The sequence below is a fragment of the Felis catus genome, chromosome B3, assembly GCF_018350175.1.
Source record: "Felis catus isolate Fca126 chromosome B3, F.catus_Fca126_mat1.0, whole genome shotgun sequence".
NCBI lineage: Eukaryota > Metazoa > Chordata > Mammalia > Carnivora > Felidae > Felis > Felis catus.
In genome coordinates, this window is record NC_058373.1 from 17,822,568 (window position 1) to 17,848,836 (window position 26,269).

General features: G+C 35.9%; 1 protein-coding gene and 1 long non-coding RNA gene across 5 annotated transcripts in view; one reads left to right on the forward strand and one right to left on the reverse strand.

The window, feature by feature from the left end:
* The window catches only part of LRRC28 (leucine rich repeat containing 28), a 182,511-nt gene that overhangs the window by 85,905 nt on the left and 70,337 nt on the right, over nt 1-26,269 (forward strand). The window lies entirely within an intron of this gene.
* LOC109500540 lies at nt 2,352-21,295 on the reverse strand. Its single transcript, XR_002158145.2, has 2 exons — nt 21,137-21,295; nt 2,352-2,792 (listed from the first exon to the last, which is right to left on the reverse strand). It is a non-coding gene; the product is annotated as an uncharacterized LOC109500540 (long non-coding RNA).

Sequence of the window (26,269 nt, forward strand, 5' to 3'; positions counted from 1 at the left end):
AGAGAACTTTGTACTGGATGGATCAGACTGATGACACCTGAATTCACTAATTAATCTTGACATCATTGAAAAGTGGGTCAAGCAGACATTATTTTCTTCCCAGTGAGATGTAATTGGAAGTATATAGCCCTACCCATAAGATACAGTCTTACCAACGAAAATTGAACCTGAATCTGTTTAAGCTTTCAAACTACCAGTTTGCAGGGAATACAAGGGACAGGTAATTATCTTAAATGATACCATGAAGATACAATAAATCATATTTGGAATTTGGAAATTCCACAACAGATAACCATTTCTTTAAATGAAAACATGAAACAAAACGGAGGGACTGTTATAAATTAAAAGACTTAAGGGTCATTTCAGCCCAAATGCAGTTTTTGGGCTCTGTTTAGATTTTGATTTAAATAAATCTGTAGTAAAAACACATTTTTTTTGGTAAGTATCAGGGAAAATTGATCATGGATAATATATTACACAATATTAAGATTCTTGATTTTATTAGATATAATGATAGTATTGTGGGTTTATTTTTTGAAAGTTCTTATCTGTTACAGTATATACTGAGGTATTTTTGCAGGTGAAATACTTCATAAGGTGGATTTGAAATAAAGCAGCTTCTGTATGGATCGCAGCCCAGCTTCCAGTCATCTGGGCTGTCAAAACCATGAAAATTTTTGACACTGCATTCAGATTGCTTATGTCCCCAAGTGCCTGACAGAAGCAAGTAGAAATTTTCTCAGGCAGAAGATAACATTATCCTAGGTCTCAAATGATTTCTATAACCTGTTTTTCAAATATAAAGTTAACCTAATGGAATGTGTAGAATAACATACTCTGCCAACTCAGGAATACACATTCTTTTCAAGCACATTTACAAAAAATGAACAAGAAGTAGAACACTGTCTTTGTCGTAGCTCATCTCTGCCATTGTAGCCTGAAAGTGATCAAGGACAATATGTTAATGATGCATATAAATAATAAGTGAAACTTTATATAGAAACAGACAGTTGGCCAGAATTGGCATGGAGGGGCATCGTTTCCTGCTACTTGACATAGATTGTCAAGTAATGAAAAGGTAAGTCTCACCATGAGGGAAGATATTTGCAATACATGTAACTGACAGAGAGCTTTCTATCTGTAGTGAACTCCTACAAATCAATATGAAAAAGACCAGCAGTCTAGCTTAAAAAATCATTGGCGGGTTCGGGGGGGCTGAGAGGGGGCGTCACCTGGGTGTCTCAGTCCATTAAGCATCTGACTTAAGCTCATGTCATGATCTTGTGGTTCATGAGTTTGAGCCCTGCGTTGGGCTCTGTGCTGACAGCTTGGAGCCTGGAGCCCACTTTGGATTCTATGTCTCCGTCTCTCTCTGCCCCTCCTCCACTCATGCTCTGTCTCTGTCTTTAAAAAAAAAAATTGAAATTAAAAAAATTTTAAAGGGGCACCTGGGTGGTTCAGTTGGTTAAGTGTCTAACTTTGGCTCAGGTCATGATCTTGCAGTCTGTGAGTTCGAGCCCCGCGTCAGGCTCTGTACTGACAGATCAAAGTCTGGAGTCTGTTTCAGATTCTGTGTCTCCGTCTCTCTCTGGCCCCTTTCCCACTTGCTCTCTCTCTCTCTCTCTCTCTCTCTCAAAATAAAAATAAATATTAAAAAAATTAAAAAAAATGTTTTAAACATCAGCAGGAGTCTTGAATAGGTACTTCCCTAAAGAGGAAATCTAAATGCCTAATAAATGTATGTTAAAATGTTGAGCTTCATTAATCATCAGGTATGAGCAAATTTGAAATCACAATAAGATTCCACTAGATACCAACTAGACTCAAAAAGAATGACAAAGGGGCACCTGGGTGGTTCAGTCCCTTAAGCGTCCCACTGTGGCTCAGGTCGTTATCTCACAGTTCATGAATTCAAGTTCTGTGTAGGGCTCTGGGCAGACATCTCAGAGCCTGGAGCCTCCTTCAGATTCTGTGTCTCCCTCTCTCTCTGCCCTTCCCCACTCATGCTCACTCGCTTTCTCTCTCTCTCAAAATAAAATAAAAACATTAAGAAGAATGACAAGGGGCACCTGGTGGCTCAGTCGGTTAAGTGTTCAACTCTTGGTTTCAGCTCAGGTCATGATCTCATGGTTTGTGGGTTCGAGCCCTGCATAAGGCTCCACACTGTGTGTGCAGAGCCTGCTTGAGATTCTCTCTTTCCTTCTCTCTCTGCCCCTCCCCTGCTCACACTCTCTCTCTCTCAAAATAAACATTAAAGAAGGAGAATGACAAAACAGCATTTATGAACACATGAGACAGCAGGGGTTGTCATACCTTATAGTGTTAATGATGTGCATACTCTGACCAAACACTTCTCCTAGACTTATGTTTATTTATGAACCAAAAGAGATGTACAGTAATGTTCATTAAGTTCACAATATTCATAATTGCCTCAAACCAGAAAGACACAAGTGTCTTCTAACAATAGAATGGATGAAAGTAGTTAATTTACACAATGGAATGTTATAGAACGGTGAAAAGAGGCAGGCAGCTGCATCTCACAATATGTTTACATCTCACGAATACAACATTGAGCGACAGAGGCCAGTCATAAAGAATGCATGTTCTATGATTCCAATTATATAAAATTATAAAATAAGCAAAACTAAATCAGTCTTCAGGGATGCTCAATTGGGTGGTAAAAGTGAAAAGACAAAGAGGTGATTTTCATAAATGTCAGGATTGAAAAGTCTGTTATAGGGACTTCAACTTCCAAGGAGGATGTAGTTTGTTGAGTCAGGCGAATGCTTCCACTGTTAAAACAAAAAGGTCAAACTGGATAAGTTTCAAAAGTCTTATTTTTGAAAGCATCAGAAACTGGAAGCAATTTTGAGACAGGTGATTAATTTATTTGTCTTTGTATCTCCCAGAGCTTTTCGTTCCCTACCCTTCACATGGGTAGTCAATTAATATTGAATGAATGAAAATAAAGTGAGAGGCAAAGCACATATCTAGAATGGAAGATGGAGAAAAATGTTTGCTGCTTCCCATAGTCAAAGTTTAGGGAGAAAGGACTATATTATCTGGGTACCCAAGGGAGAGAGACTTGTCACACTGGATCCTACATGGGACCCTAAGATACTATGCTATAAAAATTTGATTGTCCTCTTTCAGTCTTCTATTAAATACATATGTGTATGACATATGGTACACATTTAAAAACACACCCATTATTTATGTTTTGGGAAATTAAATGTTTCTGTCTTACAGTCTTACCTCCTTGTTATCTTTTGTACTTTTTTTGTAGTGAAATTTTGGGGAAGCCACAATGCTGGCTCATTACCTTTGGAATCCTTGAATCTTAGCACAGGAATAGACCTTATATGGAACATGCTATTTCCTCACGATTAGATTGAGTTTATGTATTTTTAGCAAGAATACCATGGAAATGATCTTGTGTTCTTCTCAGTGCATCCTATTGGGGGGTACATGATATTATTGTGTCTTATGATTGCTAGTGATTAACCTTGATCCCTTGGTTAAGCTGATGGCTATTGGGTTTCTCCACTTTGAATTTTCCCTTTGTAACTGATAAGTATCTTAAAAATACTTTGAAACTGTCATTAAGCTGTTTCTCCTCAGACCTTCACTTTCTGATTTTAGCATTCATTAGTGGATTTGACTACAACAGTGATTACTGTGGTGTTTGCCTAATGTGACATTTGTATTTCCCTCATTCCTTCTACATTTATTAATTGGAATTCTGGGAATTATCTTTTATCTATTTATACTAGTAAGAACTCATAGATATTTGTTTCTGTGGATTCTAATTCAGTGCCATTATTTTGTTGTTCAAATTGTTCCAATGTTAGCCATTGGGAGTTCCTTCTGGTTGGCTCCTGGTTGGTCTTTTTGACATTTCCCCATACTTTTTCAAGCACTTTCTTATTTTTCTCCCATCATGTTTCTAGCTTATTTTGTATTTTCTGTGTCTCAGCCCCGGTTCCTTTTATTGGAGAGTGATATTTAGAAACCCAGATCTAGAGCACCTGGATGGCTCCAGTCAGTTAAGCATCTGACTTCAGCTTGGGTCATTATCTCACGGTTCGTGAATTTGAACCCCATGTCAGGCTCTCTACTGTCGGCACAGAGCCCACTTTAGATCCTCTGTTCCCCCCTATCTCTCTGTCCCTCCCCAGCTCATGCTCTCTCTTTATCAAAAATAAATAAACATTAGGAAAAAAAAAAAAAAGAAACCCAGATCTGGGTTGCTTTTGCCAGTAATATTTTTTTCCAATGCGTGGCATTGTGAAACTGAATTTTTTGCTAATAAATGGATATGAAATCATTTTCAGTCATGATTTTATCAGTTGTCAGATTAGCTATCCTTCCCATTCTTAAATCACTTACGCATTGGAAAAGCAAGTCCTTTATGAAAGTAACTTATAAAGATGTTTAGTAGGATAGAGCCATGCAGAAGAAACTGGTAGTACTTACTTGACCTTTACATGAAGAGTTTTAATGCTGGAATCTTGATGTACTGTGATTATGGGCTTATCTTAATCTAGTAACTTTGTCAAAAAGCAAATGAAGTTACGTTGTTTTAGTTTATTCTTTATTTCTTTCATTAAAATTTTTTTTAATATTTATTTTTTAGAGAACATGCGTGTATGAGTGGGGAAGGGGCAAAGAGAGAGAGAGGGAGGAGCACAGAATCCGAAGGAAGCTTTGGGCTTTGAACTGTCAGCACAGAGCCCGGCATACAGCTCAAGCTCACAAACTAAGATCAAGACCTGAGCTGCAGTTGGATACTTAACTGACTGAGCCACCCAGGCACCTCTATATTAGTTTTTCTTAATAGCTCAGTCTATACTGGTTCCAAATCAATACCACATTCCTTTTTGTAAACGTTTCTTAACAGATTTACTGAGGTATGTTTTATTACATACCATAAAATTCATGATACAAAGATTCAATGTGTTTCAAATGGCTATTGTAAATTCTAAATTATTGGTAAATTTTATAGTTGTACTACCACCACTATGATCCAGTTTGAGAACACTTTAATCATCATGAAAAGTTTCCTCATGCCCAATTGTGATCAATTTCTACTCCCATTCTAAGACAGATCTTTTGATCTTCTGTCTCTATGGTTTTGTTTTTTATGGAGATTTCATATAAATGGGATCATACAATATGTGGTATGTTGTATTTGGGTGCTTTTACTTAGCTTAATGTTTTTGTTGTTAATTTATGTAGTTTTGTGCCTTGGTAGTTCATTCCTTTGTGTATATCTGATTTATATTTCATTGTATGGATATACCATGTTTGCTTTATCCATTTACCAGTTCATTGATTGTTTCCAGTTTTTGGTAGTCATGAATAGTGTTGTTAGGGACATTTGCATACACATGTTTGTGTGGACATATGTCCTCATTTTTCTTGGATTAATACCTAGAAATTGAATTTCCGAGTATATCATAAGTATGTATTATCTTTTGAAGAAACAAACTCTTTTCCAAAGTAGTTGTATCATTTCACATTCCCACTAGTTATGTGTAAGGGTTCTGTTTTTACCACATCCTCACCATCACTTGGTATTGTCAGGTGTTTTTTTTTTTTATTATTATTATAAAAGACATGATTTTTTTCTAGTGGATTATATAATTGTGTGTGTGTGTGTGTGTGTGTGTGTGTGTGTGTTTTAATGTTCATTTTGAAAGAGAAATGTTCACACATGGGAGGGGCAGAGAGAAGGAGAGAGAATCCCAAGCAGGCTCTACACTGCCAGCACAGAGCCCAATGTGGGGCTCTATCCCGTGAGATCATGACCTGAGCCAAAATCAAGAGCAGGATGCTTAACTGACTGAGCCACCCAGGCACCTCTCATTGTGGTTGTAAGCTGTATTTCCCTAGTCACTAAGGATGTTTGAGCATCTTTTCATACGGTAATTTTCCATTTCTTTGTGTTCTTTGGTGAAATATCCATTTCTTCATCGTGTTCTTCATTTTCTTACTGAGTTTTACAAATTCTTTATATATTGCAGATACAAGTCTTTTATCAAATATATAATTTACAAATATTTTCTCCCAGTCTCTGGCTTCCCTTTTCCCCCCCTTAATGATGTCTTTTGAAGAGTAAAAGTTTTCAGTTTTTATGAAGTCCTGTTTATAAATTTTCTCCTAAATTCTCTTGTTGGATTCATAGTTTTACCTTTTATATTTAGTCTGGTCAATTTTCAGTTGACTTTTTTGTGTGATAGAGATTATATCTAAATTCATTTGTTTTTGCATGTGGATATCCAACTATTCTAGCACCATTTGTTAAAAAAAAAAAAACTATATTTACCTCGTTGCCTTGGTACCTGTTTCAAAAATCAATGGGCTATAATTATGTGAGTTTATTTCTAGACTCTGTGTTCTGTTCTGGCCTTATGTCACTATCATGCTGTCTTGTTTACTGTGGTTTTGTAGTACGTCTTAAAATCAGGTAGAATTGGTTCTCCAACTTTTTTCTTCTTCTCTAAATTGCTTTGACTATTTTGCCTATTTTGCTTTGCCTATTTAATTTCCATATAAATATTAGGATTAGTTTGTTAATTTTTTTAGGATTGGTACCATTTATTAAAAAGTGATAAAATTTGCCTATGAAGCAATATGTGCCTCATTTTTTCATTATGTGAGTATTTTATATTACTAATTCAGTTTCTTGTTCTAGTTCTATTGATTTGTATTTCTTCTTTAATCTCTCTCTCTCTTTTAAAAGATTTTATTTTTAAGTAACCTCTATACCCAATGTGGGGCTTGAAGTCACAACTCAGAGATCAAGATTTGCATATTCTACTGACTGAGCCAGCCAGGTGCCCCATCTCCTTTAATCTTTTAAGGAATTTGTCCATTTCATCTATACTGTTTGGTTTTTGGCATAAAGTTACTCATAATGTTCCTGTACAATTATTTTAATTTCTGTAAGTTTATTCCTAATTTTGGTAATGTGTGTTCTTTCTGTCTCTCTCCCCCTCTCTTGCTCTCTTTCTCTTTGGTTAGTCTAGCTAAATGTTTGCCAATTTTGTTCTTTAAAAGAACGAACTTTTGGTTCCATTGGCTTTCTCTGTTATTTTTCTGTTTTATAATTTATGGATTGTTACTCTGATTTTATTTCCTTCCTTCAACTTTGAGTTTGATTTACTTTTCTTATTCTAGCTTCTTGAGGTGGAAGTTTATATTAAATATTTTTAGATCTTTCTAGCTAGTGCTAGAAAGCATTTTAAAAGTATAAATATGCTTATTAAAGCACGACTTTTGCAGCTTCTCATGAATTTCTATTGTTGTGTTTTTGTTTCCATTCAATTTAAGATAGTTTATTTAAAATTTTTTTTAACATTTATTCATTTTTTTGAGGGACGGAGAGAGACAGAGCATGAGTGGAGGAGGGGCACAGAGAGAGGGAGACAAAGAATCCGAAGCAGCTTTAGGCTCTAGGCTGTCAGCACAGAGCCCAGTGCAGGGCTTGAACCTACAAACTGTGAGATCATGACCTGAGCCAAAGTGAGCCGCTTAACCAATAGAGCCATTCAGACACCCCCAATTTAAAATATTTTCTAATTCATGATTTCTTCTTTGATTCAGGAGCTCTTGAGAAGTTTATTATTCAATTTCCAAATGTTTGAGGATTTCTCAAATTTCTCTGTTGATTTCTAATATAATTCTGTTGCTGTCAGAATATACTGGCATATTTTTTGTTTTTAATTTAATAAGACTTATTTTATAGTCTAACACAGGGCTTGGCAAGCTATGACCCATAGGCCTTTTGTTAAATGGCTTACAAGATAAGAATGGTTTTTACATTTTAAAGGTACATACTTTTTAAAAAGACAAAGAAGGTTATTATATGATGTTAAAGGTGTCAGTCCTTCAAGAAGTTATAACAATTGTAAATGTTTAATGTGTCCAACAGTGGAGCACCTAAATATACAAAGCAAAACCAACAGAGCTAAAAGAAAGAAACAGTAATAAAGTAATAGTTGGAGACATTAATACTCCATCCTCAACAATGGATGCATCATCCAGACAGGAAATCAATAAGGAAGCTTTGGATTTGAACAACACCATAGACCAAACGAGCCTAACAGGCATATACAGAAAATTGTATCCAACAACAGCAGAATACATTTTCTTCTCAAGTGCACACAGATCATTTTTAGGATAGACCATATGTTAGGCAAGTCTTAGAAAATTCAAGAAGATTGAAATCATATCCAGTATTTTCTCGACCACAAGGGCATGAAACCAGAAAATCACCAACAGGAAGAGAATTGGAAAATTCACAAGCACATGGAAATTAAGCAAGACTGTCTTGAACAACCAGTAGAATAAGGAAGAAATTAAAGAGGAAATTAAAAAATTTCTTGAGACAAGCAAAAATGAAAATGTACCAGAGCATATGGGATGCAGCAAAAGCAGTTTTAAGAGCAAAGTTTGTAGCAATAAATGTCTACCTTAAGAGTACAGATCTCAAATAAACCACCTAACTCTACACCTTGAGGAACCAGAAAAAGAAGAACAAATGGAACCCAAATTTAGCAGAAGAAAGCAAATAATAAATTTTAGAGCAGGAATAAATGAAACAGAGAACAGAAAAACAATTGGAAAGATTAATGAAACTAAGAATTAATTCTTTGAAAACGTAAACAAAATGGACAAACCTGGGCACCTGGGTTGCTCAGTCGTTAAGTGTCTGACTCTTGATTTTGGCTCCAGCCATGATCTCATGGTTCATGATCTCAAGCCCTTTATCAGGCTCCCTCCTGGAGCCTGCTTGGGATTCTCTCTCACCACCCCTTCCCCTCTTGTGTGCATGCACTATTTCTCGCTCTCTCAAAATAAAGAAACATTAAAAAAAATTAAAAAGTGTTTATACAGGAGTAGTAATGAAAGAAGAGAGAAACAAAGACATAAGACATTATAAAAAATAGTGAAGTTACATATAAATATAGCCTTATCAATAATTGCATTAAATGGGAATATTTGAAATACTGTCATCAAAAGGCAGAAAATTTCCAACTTAATAAAAAGGATTTATATATAAAAAGGATAAATTTTGAAGTCAAAAATTGAAATAAGTGAATAGGTTCAAATAGGTTGAAAATAAAAAGGAAAAAGATACACCTGGCACACAGTATGTATTAGCTGAAGGACCTATTTTAAGAACAGATAAAATAGACTGTAAGACAAAAAATATTACTGGAGGCAAAGAGAGAAAATTCATAAAGATAAAACAGTCAGTACTTAGGGAAAATGTAACATTACAAATGTATATGCACTTTGCTACAGAAACCCAAAATACAGAACCAGAAAATGACAGAATTAAAAGGGGAAATAGGCAATTAAACAATTACAGTTGAGGATTTTAATACACCTGTCTTTCCATCAACTAGAACAACCTGAGAATATAGGAAACTTGTATAACACTGTTGACCAACTTGAACTAACTTAACATGTAATTATCCCTCCACTCAGCAAGAGCAGAATACGTAGTGTTTTATAGAACACCTAGAATATTCTCTGAGATAGATCATGTGCTAACCATGAAATGAATGTCAGTAAATTTAAAAGAACTCCTTTCCTTCCTGTTGGTTTTAGTTACCATCTGGTATCATTTTTTTTTCAGCTATAAAGACTTTAATATTTCTTATAGGGCAAGTCTACCAGCAAATGGTTTTTTTCACTTCTTGTTTATCTGGGAATGTTTTATTTTGACTTTATTTTCAAAGGATAGTTTTGCTGAATATATAATTCTTGATTAACTTTTTTTTATCATTTTAAATATGCCATTTTAGCATCTTCAGACTTCTGTAGTTTCTGATAAGTTAGTTTTTACTTGTATTGTTCTCCTTTATGTGTGAGTCATTTTTCTCTTTTGGCTTTCAAGATTTCCTATTGGTATTTATCTTTCTGCAACTTGACTACTGTATGTCTAGGTGTGGATCTTTTTATGTTTGCCCTACTTGATACATTGAACTTCTTGGATATGTAGATTAATATTTTTCATCAAACATGGGACATTTTCAGTTATTGTCCTTTGACATTCTTTTTTTTTTTTTAAGTGTTTATTTTGAAAGAAAGAGTGTGTGAGCAGGGGAGAAGCAAAGAGAGAGGGAGAGAGAAAATCCAAGCAGACTCCATGCTCCGTGCAGAGCCCAATGTGCGCTTGATCTCACAAACCATGAGATCATGACCTGAGCTGAAATAAAGACTCCCAGGCTTAACTGACTAAACTACCCAGATGCCCCTGTCCTTTGACATTCTTTTTGCCACTTTCTCACATTTGTCTTCTCTTGGGACTCCCATTATGCATATGATAGTATCCCACAGATCTCTGAGTCTCTGTACTGCTGATTTGATAATTTCTGTTGATATGTTTTTGAGTTTATTGATTCTTTCCTCTGCAACCTCACATCTGCTCCTGAGACCCTCTAGGAAAATTTTCATTTCAGTTACTATATTTTCACTTTTACAGTTTTTCTTTGGTTCTTTTTATGGCTTGTATTTTTATATTTAGGTTCTCTATCAATTGAGTCATTATCATCATATTTTTCTTTAGTTTTTTTGGACATAGTTTCCTTAGATTATTCAAACATATTTCTAATAACTGCTTTGAAATCTTTGCCAAGTTCAACATCCAGACCCATTCAGAGTTAGTTTCTGTTGACTTCTTAAACATGTTTTTTTCCTCCTGGCTATGGGTCACATTTTGCTGCTTTTTTCCATGTCTTGCATTTTGTTGTTGCTATTGTTGAAAACTGCAAAATTTAAGTAATATGTTGTCGCAGCTTTGGATTTTGATTCATTTTTGTGAGAGTTTTTATTTTTTGTTATATAGCCTCTGATGACTCTACTCAGATTTTAGTCTTTTTTTTTTTTTTTTTTAACATGGATTTGTAGCTGTTGCCACTGTGTCTTTGTAGTTTAGAAGTAGCCATTGTAGTTTAGGAGTAGCTCAACACTTCAAGCCTGTAAGACTTCTGTCTTTTGCTGATTGAAATTGTTTAGATTGGAGAGTATCCTCAAAGGCAGTCAGTTATCACATCTACCTTGGCTTTTACTTTTGGTGGACTCTTTCGGATTCCCCTGCACATACATATAGCTTCCCAGTGGTCTAAGGATTGCAGACTGATTCAAGCATAGCTTGAGAAGTCTTTTTGGTATCCTTAGTATTTTTCTGAAATGTAGCTCATCTGGCACAATGGAGTTTCCTCCATTCTTGCAGATTCATGTCTAAGACTATTATTAAAGACAAATGTAAATCTTTGATTATAGTTTTCTGAGCAATAAAATATATATATAACTTTGGGGTACCTGGGTGACTCAGTTGGTTTAGTGTTCGACACTTGGTTTCTGCTCAGGTCATGATCTTGCAGTTGGTGGGTTTGAGCCCCACTTTAGGCTCCATGCTGATAGCATGAAGCCTGCTTGGGTTTCTCTCTCCCTCTCTCTGCCCTTCCCCTGCTTGTGCACTTGCTCACACACGCTCTCTCTCTTTCTCTCTCTCAAAATAAATAAAAGGAAGAGATGAATATATAGTTCAGACTTCGGATTTTATTTTACTTAGGGCATTATTTAACATCCGTTTTTACTCTTTTTACTCCAAAAGAATAAAATAATCAAAGATAGAAAATGGCTTTTGTAGACTTTTGATGTTTCAGAGAATAAAAAGATGAGATTTTTCTTACAGATATAAACAAGTAAGCATGCAGTTCGTGTAATAATTCTCAGAAGAGCACAGTATAATTTCCATGTTGACTATTGATTTAACATGTGAAACATAATTGAATTATTGAGGACAACAGCAGATCAACAGACTATAGTATCTAGGCAACAGAAAAGTAAATTCATTCATTTTATTGTTTTAGGTGCTACTGTTCCTATATTAATTGTTTCTGTGATGCCAAGAGTACCTTGGTGTTTTGAATCACTAACCTAATTAATTTTCTTTTCTTTTTTTTTTTTTTTTAATTTTTTAATGTTTGTTTACTTTTGAGAGAGAGAGAGAGACAGAGACAGAGCACGAGCAGGGGAGGGGCAGAGACAAATGGAGACACAGAATTCAAAGCAGTCTCCAGGCTTGAGCTGTCAGCACAGAGCCTGATGCAGGGTTCAAACTCACAAGCCATGAGATCATGACCTGAGCTGAAGTCGGACGCTTAACCAACTGAGCCACCCAGGCTTCCCTAACTTTCTATAGTCTAATTATGGGCTGAACTTCCAGTGGAAAGTTACTCCTATCCTAAAATGTTTGTGGTAGGAAACAGTTCCAGGATTGCATTATAGCAATGCTATTGGCAGTCCGTAGCTTTGCTTGCTTTTTAATTAAAGTTTTAATTTTTTTTTTTTTTAAATTTTTTTTTTCAACGTTTATTTATTTTTTGGGACAGAGAGAGACAGAGCATGAACGGGGGAGGGGCAGAGAGAGAGGGGGACACAGAATCAGAAACAGGCTCCAGGCTCTGAGCCATCAGCCCAGAGCCCGACGCGGGGCTCGAACTCACGGACCGCGAGATCGTGACCTGGCTGAAGTCGGACGCTTAACCGACTGCGCCACCCAGGCGCCCCTAAAGTTTTAATTTTAAGATAAGTATAGATTCCTGTGTAGTTGTCCATATGCTTTGACCCAGTCATATTTTTCTTTTTAATTTTTTCCAACTATTAACTAATTTTGCAAAAATTAGCTATTGCTGCTTGTGCATAATGAGAAGGGCCCATGTAGAAAGGTTTAACATCTGAAACTCTGTGACACTCATTTTGTTAAGCACTGACCATGACAATGGTCACAATTAAGATAAGGAATTAGAAACACTATCTTTGCCTGCTAGTAGTCTGTTTCCCACCCCTGAAACTTTTATTATTAAAAAAAAATTTTTAGGGGCGCCTGGGTGGCGCAGTCGGCTAAGCGTCTGACTTCAGCCAGGTCACGATCTCGCGGTCCATGAGTTCGAGCCCCGCGTCAGGCTCTGGGCTGATGGCTCAGAGCCTGGAGCCTGTTTCCGATTCTGTGTCTCCCTCTCTCTCTGACCGTCCCCCCGTTCATGCTCTGTCTCTCTCTGTCCCAAAAATAAATAAACGTTGAAAAAAAAATTAAAAAAAAGTTTTTAATGTTTATTTATTTTTGAGAGAGAGAGACAGAGCACAAGCAGGGGAGAGGCAAGAGAGAGGGAGACACAGAATCTAAAGCAGCTTCCAGGCTCCGAGCTGTCAGCACAGAGCCCGATGTGGGCCTCAAACTCACGAACCGTGAGATCACGACCTGAGCCAAAGTCAGACACTTAACTGACTGAGCCACCCAGGCACCCCAAAACTTTTATTTTAAAATATGATTTGTAACAAAAAGTATTACACTTTGCAAAATTGAATAAAGCATCAAATTAAGCAACTTTTGTGTGCCATTAATGGAATGAGCTCCTACATTTTGCAAATTTTAACACCGTTATAGGTGTAATTAAATTCTAATGCCATGTTGGCTCAACTAGTAAGCCTTTTGTAAAGTTTGTAGAGACTATGCTAACAGTTTTGCTAAACTTCAAAGTTGTTTAAAAATTATTTCACTTATACTTTTAGTCATTCATAAATTGTAACATGTAATATATACTGTTTTTGTCTGTTAATGCAAGCAAATACAACGGGAATACGAAATTATTTGATCAGTAGTTATACCCATATTTTTGTTGGGTCATTTTAAACCAGGATGGCCTCTTTTTCTCCTTTAGTTTCATTTATTAGTATTCCACATGGAACTTTTTTTCTGAAGAATTTCTGTGGTAGAAGCCATTTATCTCGTAGTCATGAAAATCATGTCTTTGTGAAAGAATTGAAGAGATTATGGATATGGCTTGTTCCATATGTTGTTATAGGTAACTTTTAAATTATTGCTACTGTAATGGCAGCATGGGCCATAAGGGGCTGAATGCCTGTTTGCTAGAAGGAAGAAAGTGGAAAGTTGATGTGTGATGGAACAGAGTTTTAAAGACAGATTTGAGGTAAGATATAATTTTAAAATTCTCTGAACTTTCTTCAAAAGGTCTGCAAGAATAAATAAAAGTATCTGTAAAATTGGGCTGTAAAGATCAGGGCTGATACCAGCTTGGACCTTAGGGCAGTGTGTTGTTTTTTTTTTAAATATATTTAGATCTTTTTTTTAAATGTTTACTTATTTTTGAGAGAGAGAGAGAGAGACGGAACATGAGCAGGGAAGGGGCAGAGAGAGGGGGAGACACAGAATCCAAAGCAGGCTCCAGGCTCTGCACTGTCAGCACAGAGCCTAGTGGGGGCCTCGAACCCATGAACTGGAAGATTGTGACCTGTGCTGAAGTCAGATGCTTAACCGACTGAGCCACCCAGGTGCCCCAGGGCAGTGTTTTTTTAAGCTGACAGCCAACAGTTACAATGATCGGAGTCACAAATGTCATTAGTACGTAAGGTTACATTGACCGCTCGTATTAAAATAAAGCCAGAATTTCGTAACACATTTTGATGTTCTTTCCCTTCAGCTGAGTTTGAGATAATTCCTTTCTGCTTTTCCTATACAAAAGTAAAGAAAAAGATTAATACTAATATTTAGAGTGTTAGACTTTTCTTAATGGAATACATGGGGGGGGGCGTACACCTTCAAAGTTGATTATCAGCAGTTTTCTAACCTTTTCATACATGTTGTGTGAAAAAAGTGTACCGTGGCCAAATGAATGGGAAACTGTTGGTACATCAACAGTTTCCTGACTTGATAAACCGATCTTTAATATGCTAAAGTGTATTTGATAAGCAGTATAGCATATTGTGTTTCCTAAACTTAACCTAACCATGGGAGCATTGCTCTAGATTAGTGTTCTGTGAATATAGCTGGAGTAAACAAACACTTGTCGAGATGAGTGATGTTCCAGGAACTCTGTGACAACTATTATCACAAACATTTGTTTTAGATAAAATTAATGTACAAAGTAAATATGAACGCTTTTTTTTAGCTCTTTTTTTTTTGAAGTTACTTTCTGGGTGTCGTTTTGACATAACCTAGTTTTTACTAAACTGCCAGTTCAAATAATTAAATGAAAAAAATACGAATTAATTTGGAAAATGTTAATATCCTTGGAAATTTTATGTGCAACTAACTCATTTCTGAAAGAAATACGACTTCTAGGCATAAATCATCTGTTCACATTGAACTATTTGGTATTCTTTATGTGCTTACAAGTTTTTATTGTTCCTTTACTTCCTGTTATTGAGGGGCATTTGAAAGGTTTCTTAATGTAACTCACAACAAAAGATTTCTGGAGTATAATAAAAGGTTTTGAACTCCTGTGTATGTTGACTGGCTCACAGCAAAGCAACGGTACTACTTCGCAGTATTTTTCCAAGGGGTTAGGAATAAATGGAAATCTGGAGAAATCTATTTCTGTGTGTTCTCTTTCCAAGCACCATACAATTTTCTGTGATACTTGCATTTAACAGAAACTCTTTAGACTGTAGCTTTTTTCATTTTATAATGACAGAATTTGTAGGACCCTCAGCAACATAAATTTGCATAGCAGCACTGTATGTACACATTTATTAAATTTTTTCTCTCTGTTGTATTTCAGTGAGCTGAAATGTTGTTAGGAAGTCCAGATTCTTAGAATTTTACTCACAGATTTATATGTGATCATTTCCAGGCAGAGTAAATACAGCTAAAAATATATGTATCTCTATATTACACGTTTTTAAAATTGTTGAATCTCTTTTTCTAAGGAATCCCAAAGTGTGTGATGAAGCATTTAATTTTATATTATTATAGAAATGACACATGAGCATAAGAATAAACATTATATAGAGTAAACATTATATAGAAATAAACATTATAGGAGAGTTTAGAATTAAAAAGTTAACATTATTCCGTGCCCTCATTTCATTTGTATCCTCGATGTTAGTCACTGTGGTGTACTTTTTGTTTTCATTTTGCTGGTTATTTCCACTGTAACTCCAAGTTACCGCAAGTTGTAAATCTAGAAACCTGTTGCTTTGCTGTTAAGATTGACGGGCAGTATGCACAAATTCAGAACTTTCTAAGGTCAAATTTCTTTTTTTTAAATTTTTTTTAACGTTTATTTATTTTTGAGAGAGAGAGAGACAGCATGAACGGGGGAGGGTCAGAGAGAGGGAGACACAGAATCTGAAACAGGCTCCAGGCTCTGAACGGTCAGCACAGAGCCTGATGCAGGGCTCAAACTCATGGACCGTGAGATCATGACCTGAGCCGAAGTCGGCCGCTTAACCTACTGACCCACCCAGGCGCCCCTAAGGTCGAATTTCTCATATTGGTAGTGATAAGGTGAATTTCTTATAAAGGACACCCATTCAGAAATCAGAGTTACATTTTGTATTTAATGTGGAACTCTTTTAATTAATGGAGTTTTTTTAAAACTAAGGTTCATATGTTTCCCCCGGGGTTTCTAAGTGTTCTGTCAGTATCAGTGGAGATCATTTTCTTTATCCACCACTTTCTGTTTTTCAAGTTGATTACATATGGGAATTTCAAATAAACTAGAATAGATCATTTGAAATGTATACAGACTAAAATTTTTTTCTTTAAAGTTTTTTCCTGTTTTGGGGCACGTGGGTGGCTCAGTATGTTGAGCGTCTGACTCTTAATTTTGGCTTGGGTCGTGGGATCGAGCCCCATGTTGGGCTCCATGCTGAGCATTGAGCCTGCTTAAAATGGTCTTTCTCCCTCTGCCCCTCTCCCCTGCTCACACACACTCTCTCTCTTAAAAAAAAAAAAATTAATTAAAAAAATTTTTCCCCTGTTTTGTGTTTAGAAAGTGAGGTGAAAGCCATCATTATAATAGTAACATTCCTTTCTGATAGTGAAACATGGATTGCTTTTAGCTTTCCTCTGCAAAGTAGTAAAATTAAAAAAAAATTATTTTGGACCATGATTCTATGATATTATGACAACAGTGGTTGCCGGGTCTCATTCAGGTCAAAGCCAAAAAACTCCCATTGTGCTACCTCAGTAAAGAGGTAAAAAGCCTACCTAGAAGAAACCTGTCAAATAGACAGTCACTAAAACATAACATAAAATGAAAATCTGCATATGTTGTCTCCATGACTCTGCAGGATGAGGAATTTTTCCAAGTAGTAATCCATGTACTGACATAAAACAGTAATAAAGAGGGGCACCTGGGTGGCTCAGTTGGTTAAGCCTCTGATTCTTGATTTTGGCGTAGGTCATGATCTCAGGGTTCATAAGATCGAGCCCTCCATTGGGTTCTATGCTGACAGCACGAGCCTGCTTGGGATTCTGTCTCTCTCTGCCCCTGTCCCATGCTCGTGGTCTGTCTCTCTCAAAATAAATAAGTAAACTTAAACAGTAATAAAGATGTTAAATTTTAGAATAAATGCTTTTAAGTTTTAAAGATAGTATATCTGAAGAAGAGATGTATGCCATTTCTTTCTAGCAGTTAGTTATAATTGCCACTTAGCAAGAGTACTTTCTAGATACTTTTTGTCTTCTGCAAAATTCTCATTGACATTTTGCTAGGTACTTCAAATGCCAAATTGACTATTTGGTTAGATAACTGATAAACACCTGGTAAATTACTTACTTTGAAGAACACTCAATGAGAGTCTAGTGTATAATTTAATCATGCATAAAATGTCAAAACAATGTTATTTTATACTGTCTTTAACATTTAAAAATTTCTATTGGGAGTTAATTGGCAGGCTTGGTACCCAGACACAAATATTTAAGTCAAATCAGTTTCTTTTGTGTTTCTCACATGTCATATGTTCAGAGCATTTTATTTTAAAGCTCCCAAATAATATTTAATTGTCTTTCATAATTAAGAGGATGTCTTAACATGCTAGTTTGATGTTTCTCACTTTAAAAAGTTCTTGTATATTGCTTATATCAGACAAATGCATGGTTAATAGATTGTTTTCAGTGAGCTTTCTGGTATTTTCTATTTTATTCTCCACTGTGAATATTTGTTATTAAACATAACCTGCCACACATTCACAGTTATACATAGCAAGCCCTTTGTGACTGTGGACAGTTTTGTCCTATACTGGAAGACCCTAAGTAGTGTATTACAAAGGGTATTAAAAATGTTATTTTTAAGTTCCTGTTTAATCCATAAACTGTTTCCCCTTGGAAATAATATAATTGGTGAGTAGGTTCTGAAGCAAGTCTCCTAACACTTATTTAACTCATGGTGCCTTTGATACACATTATGCACCTGCTGTCATAGGAGGGAGCATGTGCAAGTGAGCACCTGTGGTGGGGGAGAAGCGTGAAGATGGAAAAACACACTGGTACCGTTTGGACCCCACAAATAATCACCCCCTCAGTCCCGTTGTATCAGGATGTGAACCAAATTCAGGCTATTTCTGGTCCATCAACTGGTCCAATTAAGGAATGGATTTAGCTTTTCCAAACTGGATAGATGTAATTACACTTACCCAAGTATGAAAAGGATGTAGTGGTTGAACAAATGTACCCAGATTCTGAATTCACAAAGCCAAGTTATTGTTAATTCCTTCGAATTGATTATCTTAAAGACACACTCATTCCAACAAGAGTCTGTGGTTGTTAAGTTTAAATAAGATCTTCAGATAAAGTTTTTAAATAATTTCCAAAACCAAGAAAGCATCATCGTTTTAAGAATGTCCCTGAGCTATTCTTGAACATACTCAGCGTGTGTGATTCTGAGGATTCCAATCTTGTTTAAACATTAAAATTTTTTTTTCTTTTGGGTTTACATTCAGAGTTTGAGACATGTTCTTCTTAATAAAATTGGTAGTGTCAATCCTGTCCTTCTTAGGGTGGATTTGATCCCTAGATTCCATGAAGCAATCCTGTATCAAGATCTTAAGACAATTCTAAGACAGGAATTTCAAAAGATATGAATGAAGACATGGAGTTGGGTTTGCTTTGCTGGCTGATGACCTTGAAGGACAATATTTGCTTATATAACTTCTGAAAATTTTGGTGATATTATTTCATAATCATTCTTGATAAATTATGTATCTTATATTTCTTTGCGGTTGTATAAAGGAAATAATATACAAAAATTTGAAAATGCTCAGCCATCTGGGCCTATATAATATGTGGGCAGCTGGTCTTCTGTTAATCTCTATTCTAGAATATTCCCATTCCTTATGTCCACAGAGATAATTATAAGGCATTGGGGAAAACTTAAATTGTGTTCATCATGCGATGAAACTCTGGCAGTCTTGGATTTCACAGTTTCTTTTCAAGGATTTGTAAGTTGTCTTGAAGTTCTACAGTAGTTGTAATTTTGATAAATTTGAATCATAAATTGTGAGGTTTTTTAAGGCTGTAAGTCTAGTCTGGGGTTACATAACAAGTGAGACAGTTTAAGGGATTAATTAATTAATTCAAAGAATATTTACTTAACACCTACCATGAATTAGAATCTGGTAGATGCTAGGGTTATGGCAGTAAATAAAGGCAGTCAGTGCTCCTGCTCTGGTGAAGTTTATTTTCTTATGGGAGGCACTGACTGTGGTTTAATAGGTAAATAAATGAATAAATAAAATAAGTAAAGATTGTGGTAAATGCAGGGAAGGAAATAAATGGTATCCTATAATTTAGAAAAAGCAGTCTTATTTAATTAGGGTGTCCAGGAAGGCCATTGTGAAAATACGATAGTGAAGTTCCAAAAGACAAGAATGCGCCCACAGTTTGAGGAGCTGGGCAAAGAGCATTCCTGGCAGAGGTAATAGCCAATTCAAAGTCTCTGAGGGAAGAAGTAATTTTGACACTTTCTTCGGCCAGAAAGAAGGGCAGGGTAATTGGATTGTCGGAGGTGGATGAGAAAGTCAGGCCAGTACTGATCAGGGGCCTCATCGCTAGTAACATGGTGTGTGAGACTTTATGCATGTACATTGGGAAGCCAGGGCAGAGTTTTGGACAGGGAAGGAACATGATTGGACTTACATTTTAATATCACTTTGGCTTCCCTTTAGAAAATGGGTGGGAAGAGGGCAGAATGGAAGCAAGAAGGAGGCTTTGGGGTGAGTTCAGGCAGGAAATGATAACAGTGCTGGGCTCAGTGTTTAATAGTGGAGGTAGAAAGAAGACATGCGGTGGGTGTTTTGCAGTGTGGCCTATCACTGTTACTCAGCAGCCTTTGTTGTCGGTCTCTGTGGAGGAAATGACAACTTCCAATGGTATTCCCAGATTTGGCCATTACCTAGTTTATAAAATATCCACAAAATAAAAGGCTTCATTATACACTTTGTTTTAGTAAAAAAATAATTTTAAAGGGTTTAAGGGTAAACTTTCTCTACCTGGACTGTGAACATGTTTTGGCCCACATGTGGAAAGCAGGCCGTTTCTAGACAGGCTGCTTATTTGCAGAGTGATTGGTCTGGATTTAAAAAGACAACAATATTCAGCCTTGTAGAATTCTAATTCTCACATCAGATAAGTGGGTTAAACTTCTTAAGGAAATATTAATTCAGATGTTTGTTATGACTTTAGAATAAATGTAGGATTTGATCCCAGTTGTCACAAGTAATATCTAAGAGGTTGTATTGTTTGGTAATTGCTGTTAACCCAAGAAACCTGACATCTGTATGCTGTTGTTAGCCCTCCTTCAGAACAGACTGATAGGTCATTTGAATCTGAGTTGGCTTTCGTTTTTTTTTATTTGACCAAGGGATGTAGTCCTGCCCATTTTCTTAAAGACCTCTCCCTCTTAAGAGCCCCTTTGTGTCTGTATTAGACATAAGAAACACACAGACTGTGTTTGTAGTTGTTTCTGTGCCAAAAACTACATCAACTTAAAAATATTTATATTCAGGATTTACACTTAGATTATTATGTGGCATAATGAGCTGAAAATTATAAATATTGTTTTCTGCCATACATTATTAAATTATATAGGACATTGCACTTAATTACCTGAGGTACACGTTCTATCTTTTTTTTTTTACAGATGATTTTTTCGAAATATCAAACCAATGATCTAAATATTTGAGTAAATAACCCAAAGTTGCAGCTGATAAGTAATATGATTATGTTTTGAACCTATATCGGCATATCAGAGTATGTATCTTCCACGGCCGAATCAAGAGAAAGAGAATGAATATAAAGAGAGATACTTACTGTATATAGAATGGAATTTGGCATTGCAGTATTGTCTTTTATTTCTTGCTCTTCCTAACCCAGTGTGCTTTGGAGCTCAAATTAGAGCTGTTTCTAGTGGTACCGGAAAAAGCCAGTGCTTGAAAATACCAAGCCTTGTTATTGACTCTGTCTGTGGTCACTGGCTTGGCATGGAGTGGGTGGCTTCCTTCCCATTGCCTCTTAAATTTTAGGTTAGGTCAGTGTGTATCAGCAGAAGAGTGATGATTTAAAGGAGACTTAGCTGTTTTTTTCTTTTGAAATTGGCACTCTAATGTTTATTTTTTATTTTTTTATGCTTAGTGTAAGTAATTACTACGTGGCGATAACGAAATCATTTTCAGGATACTCTAAGTAGCTGAAAAGTTTGAAGGTATTGTATATTTAGTATAAAAGTAAACAATATGACTGTGAAGGTAGGATTATTCTAGGTACATTAAAGAAATAAAGTATACACACAGATGTGTACACCCTGGGGAATGGTATGGCGACAGAGAGACCAGATGAAAAGAGCAGGATTCTACTAGTATTCTAGAAAGAATGCATTGTAACTCTATATCAGTCATACCACATTAATTTCAAGATAGCATAGCAGTAAATATTTTTGAAGGTGCCAACATTAAATCTATTAATGATAAATTATAGAACTGTTATTAAAAAGAAATGTAGTAATGCCATATTTTTAAAAAGACTTCAGAAAAATTCAAGGAACACATCATTAGATATAAAAACGGCTAAAGAACTGGGCAGCTCTTTCTGCCCAAGGGTCCTGTCCCTGTGCTTTATTAAACTTTATTTAAAAAAACTTTTTTAAATGTTATTTATTTAGGGGAGAGAGAAAGAGAGAGAGAGTGTGTGTGTGTGCAAGCAGGGAAGGGGCAGAGAGAGAGAGACAGAATCCAGAGTAGGCTCCAGGCTTTGAGCTGTCAGCACAGAGCCTGACATGGGGCTCGAACCCACCAGCCATGAGATTGTGACCTGAGCCAAAGTCAGACGCTTAACCAGCTAAGCCACCCAGGTGCCCCTTGTCCCCATGCTTTAATAAAATCACTGTTTTACACCAGAAAGGAAGGAAGGAAGGAAGGAAGGAAGGAAGGAAGGAAGGAAGGAAGGAAGGAAGGAAGGAAAGAAAAATGGCTAAGGAACTAATTGAATTCTGTAAATTTTATACCCAGAATAATTATTCTGCTTCTTTCTAATGTCCAGAGAATCAATATATAGGATTTTTAAAATTTTGCCTTAATATACATTTTATTTTTAACTTTTAGAAAGAATTTTGTTTTTGAAAATAATGTGTCACTGTTTTTATTTTTTATTTTAACATACACAGAAATTTACCCTTTGGTTGTGTCACCACCACCATCATCAAACACAGACAAAATCCCAGTTATCCCCTGAGATTCTCCTGTGCCCCTTGTACACCAGCCTTCATCCATCCCATAGGACCTGTGTACTTTTATAAGTTTCATTATTTATTTTCTTCTGTTTGCTTTGGGTTTAGTTTTCACTTCTTTTTCTCATTTCTTAAGGTGGAAGTTTAGGTAAGGAGTTTGAAACTTTCTTTTCTAATATAGTCATTTAAGACATTAAATTTTACACTAAGCACTTCCTTAACTGTATCCCATAAATTCTGATATGTTGCACCGTTTTCATTTCATCAAAATATTTTGTAATTTTCCTTATAATTTCTTTTATTTGTGAGTTGTTTAGAAGAGTGTTATTTAAATTTCCAAATAATGGGAATTTCTCAGATTTCTTCCTGGTACTGATTTCTAACTTAATTTCATTTTGTTTACAGAACATACTTTGTATGATTTCAACACCTTTAAATTTAAAAAAAAATTTTTTTTGATGTTTATTTTTGAGAGAGAGAGAGCATCAGCAGGGGAGGGGCAGAGAGAGAGGGAGACACAGAATCCAAAGCAGGCTCCAGTCTCTGAGCTGTCTGCATACAGCCTGATGTGGAGGTTGAACCCACAAACTGTGAGATCATGACCTGAGCTGAAGTCGGACGCTTAACTGACTGAGCCAGGCAGGTGCTCCTCATTTCAATACCTTTAAATATGAGACTTGTTTTTTGGTCGAGTGAATGGTCTTTACTGGAGAATGTACCATGTATACCTGAAAAGAAGGTATATTCTGCTGTAGTGTTGTGTAAATGTCAAATTAGGTCTATGGGTTGATAGTGTAGTATAAGTTTTATGCATCCTTGTTTACATTCTGTCTAGATGTTCTATCAGTTATTGAGAATAATGTATTAGAAGCTCTACTTTTCCTTTCTGTTCTGTCAGTTTTTGCTTTATGTATGTTTGGGTCTTTAGAGTCTATGTACTTATAAATTGTTATACATTCCAGAGGGACTAATCGTTTTATTGTCATGAAATGTTCCTATTTGCCTCTTAATAATATTTTTGCTTTAATGTCTTTTTTCTGATATGAATATAGCTAGTCTATTTCTCTTCTTGTTGTTTTTTGCATGGTTTATGTTTTTTTGCATCCGTTTTACTTTCAGCCTATTTGTAAAGTTAAATCTAAAGTGTGCTTCTTAAAGACAACATGGCGTTTCTTAGACCATCTGACATTCTTGTTAGATTGGGTTTTGTTTGTTGACATTCACTGTAATTGTTGATAAGGATGTGTTTACATCATACATTTTGCTATTCGTATTCTACACAACTCATCTATTATGTTCCTCTGTATCTCCTATATTGCCTTCTATTGACATTTTTTCATTTTTATTTGAGGTATAATTGCCATATAACATTATATTAGTTTCAAGTGTACAACATAATTATTTGATATTTGTGTGTACTGCAAAATGATCACTGCAATAAGCCTAGGTAACATCCATCACTATAGTTATAAAAATTTTTTTTCTTGTGATGAGGACTTTTAAGATTTATTCTCTTACCAACTTCCTTTTTTTTTTTTAATGTGTATTTTTGAGAGAGAGAAAGAGACAGAGTGTGAGCAGGGGAGGGACTGAGAGAGAGGGAGACCCAGAATCCAAAGCAGGCTCCAGGCTCTGAGCTGTCAGCACAGCTGACACTCTGCGTGTGGCGCTGGAACTCATGAACCGCGAGATCATGACCTGAGCTGAAGTCAGATGCTTAATCAACTGAGCCATCCAGGCACCCCATCTCTCTTACCAACTTTCAAATATGCAATATAGTATCACTAACTATAGTCATGAATACGGTACATTAAACCTGTATGACTTTATTTTATAACTGGAAATTTATACTTTTGACCCCCTTCTCCTATTTTGCCTGTCTGACCCCCACCCCCAGCAACCACTGTTCTGTTTTCTGTATCTATGAGCTTTTTTTTTATTATTTTTTTTAACGTTTATTTATTTTTGAGACAGAGAGACAGAGCATGAACGGAGGAGGGGCAGAGAGAGAGGGAGACACAGAATCTGAAGCGGGCTCCAGGCTCTGAGCCATCAGCCCAGAGCCCGACACGGGGCTCGAACTCACGGACCGCGAGATTGTGACCTGAGCTGAAGTCGGACGCTTAACCAACTGAGCCACCCAGGCGCCCCTATGAGCTTTTTTTTTAAGTTTCCACATATAAGTGGTATCATATGGTATTTGTCTCTCCCTTACTTATTTCACTTAGCATAATGCCCTCAAAGTCTATCATGTTGTCACAAATGGCAAGATTTCATTCTTTTTTATGGCTGAATAATATTCCATTACACATTTTCTTTATCCATTCATCCATCAATGGGTACTTAGGTTGTTTCTATATCTTGGCTATCACTGAAGTGAACAAGGAGGTGCATATATCCTTTTGAGTACATTTTTCTTTGGATAAATACTCAGAAGTGGAATTGCTAGATCATATGGTAGTTCTATTTTTAATTTTTTGAGGAACCTCCATGCTATTTTCCGTAGTAGCTGCACCAATTTATATTCTCAGCAACAATGCATGAGAGAGTCCCTTTTACTCCACATGCTCTCCAACACTTGTTATTTCTTGTCTTTTTTTATAATAGCCAATCTAACAGATATCAGATGGTATCACATTTGTGGTTTTGATTTGCATTTCCCTGATGATTAGTGATGCTAAGCATGTTTTCATGCGTCTGCTGTCTTATCTGTATGTCTTCTTTGGAAAAATGTTTGTTCAAATCTGCCCATTTTTAAATTACATTGGGTCTTTTTTTGCTGTTGAGTTGTAGGAGTTACTTATTTGGGACATTAACCCCTTATCAGATATATAGTTTAGAAATATTTTTTTTCACATTCATTAGGTTGCTGATTCATTCTGTTGATGGTTTCCTTTGCTGTGCAGAAGTTTTTTAGTTTGATGTAGTCTCACTTGGCTATTTTTGCTTTGGTTGCCTTCGCTTTTGGTGTCAGATTCAAAAAAAATCATCACCAGGACTGATACGAAGGAGCTTACTGCCTGTTTTCTTCTAGGAGTATGGTTTCAGGTCTTACATTCTTTAATCCATTTTGAGTTTATTTTCCTGTATGGTGTAAGATAGTTGCCCACTTTTGTTCTTTTAAATGTGGCTGTCCAGTTTTCTCAACACCATTTATTGAAGACACTTCTGTCCCCATTGTCTGTTCTTGACTCCTTTGTTGTAAATTAATTGACCACGTTTACTTCTGGGCTCTCTGTTCTGTTCCATGGATTTTTATGTCTATTTTATGCCAATATCATGCTTTTTGATTACTATCATTTGTAATATAGTTTGAAACCAGGGAGTGTGATACCTCCAACTTTGTTCTTTTTCAGGAATGCTCTGGCTATTTGGGGTTTTGTAGTTCCATACAAGTTTCAGGATTATATGTTCTATTTCTGTGAAGGATGCCATTGATATGGCATTGATAGGGTTTCCATTGAATCTGTAGATTGCTTTGGGTAGTATGGACATTTTAACAGTAGTCTTTAAATTCATGAGCACAGTATATCTTTCTATTTATTTGTATCTTCCTCAGTTTCTTTCATCAGTGTCTTATAGTTTTCAATGTACAGGTCTTTCACCTCCTTTGTTAAATTTATTTCTAGTTTTTTTTTTTCTTTTTGATGCAATTGGAAATGGAACTGTTTTTTAAATTTCTCTTTCTGATAGTTCATTATTAGTGTATTAAAATGCAACAG